This window comes from Populus alba, chromosome 3 (genome assembly GCF_005239225.2).
Source record: "Populus alba chromosome 3, ASM523922v2, whole genome shotgun sequence".
NCBI classification, from domain to species: domain Eukaryota; kingdom Viridiplantae; phylum Streptophyta; class Magnoliopsida; order Malpighiales; family Salicaceae; genus Populus; species Populus alba.
Genome location: NC_133286.1, coordinates 15,055,550 through 15,063,566, shown reverse-complemented (window position 1 = coordinate 15,063,566; position 8,017 = coordinate 15,055,550). Strand labels below are relative to the sequence as shown.

The 8,017-nt window shown below is 31.8% G+C and overlaps 1 pseudogene; it reads right to left on the bottom strand.

Moving 5' to 3' along the window:
• Positions 1–1,109: 1,109 nt before the first annotated feature.
• On the bottom strand, positions 1,110–2,766 carry LOC118028763 (glyoxylate/hydroxypyruvate reductase HPR3-like; annotated as a pseudogene).
• Positions 2,767–8,017: the final 5,251 nt, after the last annotated feature.

Genomic DNA, 8,017 nt, shown 5'->3' with positions numbered 1-8,017 from the left:
CATGAGCAATAGCAAATCAGTGTAACAGAGTTGCAGAAGTCCAGCAGCCTTGCATCCTCATGTTCTTGCTATTGAAGGTCTAATCCTCAAACTTCTTGAAGCACGAACTCCCATTTTAATTATATGCATCATTTTTGTGTGTTTGTTTTTATGATTTACATGTGCTTGATTTGGAAATGATATTTAAAGAAATTTGTTCATAGTAAGCTCATTTAAATCAATGTTTTGATCTTTCTAGAATAAAAGAGGGAACTTTGTTTTTTTAGTGGACTTGGTCTTCAAGGCCGTTTGGTCCGTAAAAAGGCATGGGTTGCTTGTGTTAAGCTTGGCCCATTGTTTTTATCACAAAAAATGGCCTATATATTTTTTTCTTTAGAATTGGGTTAGTTTTCAGCCCGCGGCTGGGCTAAGCCTATGAAAGGCCTTAAAGCCATATTTGGTTTGATGAAAAATGTATTTTTTGGGTTTTTAAGGTTTATTTTCCAACCAAAGCATTATTATTATTATCATTATTATTATTATTAGAGATCGTTTTGAAAAAAATTTTTTTTAGTCCTTAATTTTTTTTTAATCCTCTTATATTTATTACTTGGAATTATAACTTATACACACGATTTTTTTTTTTTGGTATTAGATAAACCAATATTTTTATTTTATTATTTAAAAACGACTAAAAATTAAAAAAAAATATTTCTTTTAAAAATACATTTAAATATTTTTATTTTTCATATAGCCAAGTTTCTCAAAAATAAATCATATTTGTATGTTTTAGCAAGCTTAAAAAAAGTCACAAAAAAATATAATATGTATCAGTCTCAAAAACTTTAATTAAAGTCCAGTTTTAAATAAAACATTGACCAAGAACATTTAAAAAATACTATTTTGATGTATTAAAAAATATCATAATTATAAAGACTTTATAATTTTCTATTCAAGCATTACTTTTCATGAATTTTATTATTACTCTATATTTCATTAATCAAATATACATATTCATTAATTTAATATAATTTAATATTAAAAATAATTTTTATTATTAATAAATATGTCTTTACATGAATAAAACCAATTGAATGGCTTTATTACAATGATCACATATACTTCATGGAATTATCATGATAGATGTCATCATGTGAAACAATTACATCACATAATTGGATAATCCTTTCATTCAATCTGAAAGACTGATTGCAAAGGTTTATTTGAAAAGAAGGCCTTCAAGTTGGTGAAAACTAGTTGATGTAATGCTTCAAGTGATTCTGAGGCGAAAATAGCACGGTGTGGAGACAGAACTACATTATCAAGTTCAAATAGCTCCCTGGGAACATCAGGCTCGTTCTCAAACACATCAAGGCCGGCGCCACCAGTATCTCCCGTCAACAAAAACTGCACCAACACCTTTTCATCAATGAGAGCTCCGCGTCCAACATTGATGATCACCCCTTCCTTTCCCAGTGCTTCTAACACATCCTTGTTGATTATATGGTGAGTTTGCTCTGTCAGTGAACAGCAAAGAATGAGAGCATCACTGTCTTCTGCAAGGTCAAGGACAGTAGCATGGTAAGAAAATGGAACTGATGGCTTCTTCTTTCGTGAGTTGTAAGCGATGCTACAGCCGAAAGCCTCGAGTCTTTTTCCTACTTCAAGTCCAATTCTTCCCAGTCCAACTATCCCAACTCGTTTTCTTCCCACCTGCAATTACATTTATGTTTCTTAAGAAACAATTTACCAATAATAATGTGCTCATCTATCAAATCCAGTAGTCATACAGCAAAGAAAATGAAGCAATGCTGCCCGTCTTCATATACATATATACACAAATCAACAAAGGCAGCGATGCTTTAAATGCCGTATAATAATATCAACTACGTACAAAAATCAAGATTTGATTCCATCTTCATGAGTTCTTGGAATAAGAATATCTCAAAATATTACTTTATTACCTCATGTTGGTATAATTAACTTTAGAATTCTGATCGAAGTTACATTTGACTTTTTTATTAGGCTTAGCAGTCATGTGGCTGAGGGTTTCAAGGAGGTCTAGATCTTGTTTGTTACGGTGATTATTGTGGTAATAATTATTTTTTAAATTTTATTTTTGATATAATTATATTAAAACAATATAAAATATTTCAAAAACATAAATTTAAAATAAAAAATAAATTTTAAATTATCTTTTCAAACGAAAAACGAACAAGAAACTTAACATAGTTCTGTCAATTATAAACCAGCTTCAAGCTAAAATATGAATTCAATCAACAGATGAGTTTAAAGCAAAAAAAGATAGAGAAACAAGATAATAAACCTTGAAACCAAGTGGGCAGTCTCTCTTAACTGGCCACAAGCCGGCACGAACGAACCGGTCAGCAGTAGATATTCTACGGCAAACGTCAATCAACAGTGCCACGGCATGGTCTGCAGCATCCTCAGCAAATGCTGTGCTGGCATTAGTCATAATAATTCCACGGCAGTCGACATTCCTCCTAGATCAATGTGCCTCAACGCCAAGCAGTGGTTGCCACTATGAGCTCCAAAGAAGGAAGGAGATTGAGGGTTTCTGCACTCAGGGGAGTATTGTAGATGCAGATGAGAGCTCTAACAGATTTTGCATGGCAGGAGAGGAAGGAGCTAGCAGGTTCAGGTGAATCAGCTGGATCGAGGAGGTGGAAGTGAGGCTGTAGGATGTCTTTCAGTGGCGAGTTGAATGAAGGGAGACGATGCAGGAGGACCATAGGGAGGTCGTCATTTGACTGAAGCATTTCTTGATTTGCGTATGAAAGCCATTGCAAATCTTGGGTACTGTTGATGTTATTTCTCTTGATCTTTGTTATACGCTTCCTTGCAATCATGGTGGTTGCGAGGCTGGTGCGTTTTATTCTTGTGTCCTCTTAGTTTTTTCCTCTATTTTCTTTTCTTTTTTGGGCAAAGCCAGGACCTGCAGTATAAAAAAACCACACTACAGTTGTCTAATTGCATTAAAAATGATAGCTGGATCCCGTATCATCTGGTTTGGTGAATTTACTTGAATTTGAGTTATTATTATTTTTTTATTTTTTAATTTTATCTTTTTAATATTGAATTAATTCAAATTATTTTTAGATTTATTAACCAACCAAATCATAATCAAAATCATCAAAATAATTATATATATCAAATTTATTTAAAAACAATTTATACAGAAATAAAAAGGTATATTTACCAATTTGTCTCTTCAGTAACATCTACAACGCAGCATGTAAAAAGGGAATAATGATCATGTTAGCTTTTTTTCTCTCTTTTTAGCAACTTCAACAGGATTGTTAAGTCAACATGTAAAATAGTATTTCTCCCGAAATGCTATTTCTACACATTCTATCGAGAAAGCTGAAACATGGAGAAGGCACAAATAAAAATTGAGCAACGACTATTCCGTCTGTATTTTCCCCTTCTTCCTCTTCAAAAACTGATGCAAGAAAATGGAGCTACTTCAAATCTCAAAGCACCTTGCCCTAGCTTCTCTATTCAGGTGATTAATTGTTCTTGTTCATCAATTAAATGCTCATCAGTCGTGTGTGTGCTGGTGAAGCTGGGTTGAGACTGAAATCGTGCGGGTAAAAGAACGATGGTTGATAGAAAGTTGCTGACAGAGAAGAGAGAGAGAGAGAGAAGAGAGAGAGAGAGAGAGAGAGAGTGAGTTGGTGTGGTTTAGTGGAGGAGGGAAAGTTCGTTGGCTGCCATGGGTGGTTTTGTTGGTTGCTGGTGACTATGCATAGAGGCTGCACAAAAGAGTTGTGGCGTAGCTTCGGCTGAAGGAGAAGATGAAGGAAAAGAAACATGTTTTTATTTATTTATTTTATTATTATTCAAAGTAAACATGGTTCAAAGGTTTATGATCCATTATAAACTATAGCCTCCTTTCATTCCCTCGTGTTAACCTAATTCTTTGTGTCAAAAATGTCTTCCCCTATTCGTTCTTTTTTTTTGTTGCTTTGGCATTGATGTCTTCCCGAATTGTCTTCCTTATATTTTGTTACTTCGTTCATACTCCATTTTAATCCCCCTTCCCATTCATTGTTCTCTTTTTTTTTATTATTATGATTCTCTTTCATCTCTTAGAAAGTAGATGTAGAAGAAATAGTTAAAACTTAGAGTTCATTGAAAGATAATTAAGTGCGTGATTTAAATAGTGTATATTTGAATGATTATGTTTTTATTAAAATTTTTAAAATGTTAATTTTTTTTTAATTTTTTTTTTTATTTTAATAAATAGTTATTTCAAATGCCAGCTGCAAGCTGCCAAGCTCTTTATATTTTTCATTCACTTTAGTACGACGTAAGTTATGATATAATTTGCTCTCAACTCTCAAAAGTGATCTTAATCAAATAAATTTGGATGCTCTGATGACAATCTACATACATAATAATTTATTGTGAAAAACCAACAACAAAAAGTAGTAAGACAGTATTTATCTGTTGAAAAGATTGCTTACTTATACTACTATCTCACTAACGTTCTAGCACTCGTGATTAATAGTACGAAGAATTAACAGCATAGGTGTTATATATATAATCAATCATCAGAGCTTGAATATCTGAGCTCTGAGTGTATACAAATAATAACATAACATTTTATCGGAGCTTTTGAATATGATGCTTATATAATTTTATGGTAAGAAAATGTTTCCAAGAAATTAGTAACACTGATATGGAAAATTGCTTAAGTTTGATGGAAGGAACTATAAGAATCAAGGTACTCTTTAGATATTTCATTTCTCAAAATCAAATTGAATGTCTCTTAAATTATTTCTATAATGAGTTAAAATTATTAAAATATTTTTTATTTAATGTATTTGTCTCTAACTATTTTAATCTTTGATCAGATATGTTACATATAAATAAACGCATTCAATTTTGAACACATCAAGTCTCACATTAAACAAAGTCAAAACAAAAGGTCAAAAAAAATTAAATACAACAAAAATGTGTGTATACCAGTGCAGTGTTCGAAACTTCTACATAATCTTTCATTTACTCCGCTTTGATTCTATTAGTTATAGGAAACAAGATAACTAAACTTATTGATATTATCAGATAACACCAATTAGTCAGAAAGGACTGATAAATGATAAACTCTAAACAACTATATTACTGTAAGTAAGGAGGAAAGTTGGAGAGAAAATATTATAGATAAAAATCTCTTTGACAACCAATTTTAATTTGATACTTTTAATTTGAAATTCAAAGGAACAAAAACAAATAGATAATCAGGAAAAGTCTATGTTTGAGAGCAGCAATTAAGTTACAAAAAGATTACAACAAAAGTCAGAGAACACAAAAATCTAGAAATAGGAATTTCAAAGAGAAAGAAGAGTAAAAATTGATTTCGAAAAATAAATATTTCTAAAGTGAATATTATGATTTTTGCCAAACCGTATTTGTGTGCATTAAATAGAAACTTGAGTGAAGAAAATTAATATAACAATTAAAAAGAGTGTTTTTTTGAGTTTTTATTCCCATTACCACTAGTAGGAGTTCGTTGATTGTATTTGTAGTTTAATGATTTATTTTAATTAATAAGGTGTTGGAAACATTATTCGATGAAAATTGATATTTTACACTTGTGGATTAGTTAATTTAATTTTACTCTTGAATATAGCAAATTTTCATAGAATTTCTTTTTCAAATTTTACTAATAACACAGTACTTAATAAAAATAGGATTAACAATTAACTTCAAAAAAATATAAACGTATTAATTGGATGAAATAAACACAAAAATACATTAATAATACTAGGGAAATCTAAGATAACCTATAATAATTAATCTATAATCATAAACATGTTTCTTACTTCAATCACCGCTGTCTGTTTGTCAATAAATTATTTGTTTATTAAGTCCTTTTTATGAATCTGAGACCCATAGTTTGCCTCTATACTCATTGAATTAATTGATTTAAATTTTAAAAAAACAATTTGTATATTAATTCATATTTTATTCATGTAGACATCTAATTATAGAATGAAATTTTAGTTAAATGCTTCTGGTCACTGTATAGTCTCAAATAGAAAATTGTATTATTTATATTTTATATCCATGATATTTAGATTTCCATCAATGTTTAGAATTGTAAAATTCTTTTATTGATTTATGTGTCTTACTTTGGTCGCTTGTATATTTTATAATTTAATATATTATTGATTATTTTTCCGACTGATGCTCTGTAAGGAGATACCCTATGAAAATTGCGCATTAAATACTTTAAATACCTCATCAAAATTATTGAAATAAAATAAAAATAAACATTGTTAACTGTAAATTGTGACATGTTATTTTTTAAAAATCTCATGACCACACATCTAAATTCCTATAATCTATTTTTGTATTTTTACCAATTTTTTTAAGTTAAAGGTTGAAATATATATAAAATATACACCATTGAGCTTGTTTAATTCAATGTTAACATCCCTGTGAAAAAACATATTTTTAAGAACAGCCCAACGGTTCAAATTAAAACAAAAAAAATGTTTAAGGGTGAGTGGTTCACCCCCCCCCCCTGTAAAAGAACAGAGAAGAGAGGATTAGGAAATTTAACGAGGAGAGAGCGTATCCGGGAATTTTTCAAGTGCGAGGAGCGAACCAAAAAGAACAAAACATTTTCATCGATCTATCATTTATCAACAACAACAACACAATACAGTAAGCAAAGAGCGGTATGCAAACTGAAAGAGATGGTGACTCGCACAATCTCCGTCTCAAACATCAATCCGTGCATCAGCCTGCAGAAAGACAATGACATCGAATCTCTCTCTCTCCTCCCTAGGTTTTTTCTTATAGGCTTTTAAATTTAATCACTTGAGCGTTAGAATTAATGCCCCAACCCCAATGAAAGAATGATTTATTCATAAAAGCAGTAGCTATAGATTAAGGTCTTTTTTCGATATTTTTTTTAAAGGGAATTTTCCTTTATTTCCATTATAAATAATTTAATGCGCCAAAAAGCCGCCCCATGCAAATTGTTTTAGTAATCTGGCGAATAGGCATTTAGGATGAAAGGGAAATGGCATAGATACGAATCCCACCCACCCACCCACCCATCCCAATTGTTTTTTATTAGAAGCGGCAGGAAAGAAGGACAACCAATCTCCCCACTTCCCTCTTTCCACTAAAGCGAGTGTAAATAGATTTAGTAGTTGGGTTTGTGTAATTTATTACTCCTTACAATAATTGTAAAACATGACTTTGGCTTTTAACTTTAGGGATACTGGCTCCGGCAAACATTGAGAGAGCTGGGATTGCAGTGCATTGGGGGATTTTTATGGTTTGAATCTATGACATTTATGCATTTTTGCTTGATCTGTAAAGGCTTTGTCATGGGGAGTGTTTTATTTGGATTTGCATACGATTCTCATCATTAAACGTATAAAGACCTCTATTTGGTATTCTTTTTGGTCCCGACTCAAAACTTGAACTTTTGTATAAGGTGAAAAGCTGTGATAGTCTTTTAGTCCTCGTGTGCCAACTAAACTACTTGCTGAAGTCATGTGACATACATGAACTTTGGAATTTGATTAAAGAGCGAAAGGTCTGTTTGTGAAAGCATTGGTGGGGTGTGTCTTAGTGCTTTGCTTGTTTACTTCAGATCGAGTGATCTTCTAAACAAAAGTTTTGACCTGGTCGAGGAAAGAAGTTGTCCTTTACGCAACAAATTACATTTATTATTACCAGTTGTGAGTACTTAATTCAGTTTTTTTTCAGCCCACTTGTTTTGGGTAAATGCGTCGCGTGGCTGTGAAAGTGATGAAAACGACCTCGGACTAGTCTTTTGTGATGCCCTTATGAACGATTTGATGGGGGGTTTGGGTGAGTTTCTCATGTTTCTATTGCTGGGGTGCTTGTTTATCGAGTTTTGAAATAGAGTCACTTGGCAGGGGCTGACGCAGAGGTCTTTATAGCAAAGTGGGGGTTCTTAGCATTTATCGCTGGCACAAAATTTTGTTTTGATTGTTGTTCTAGTGGTTTCATTGAGATTTGGTATTTG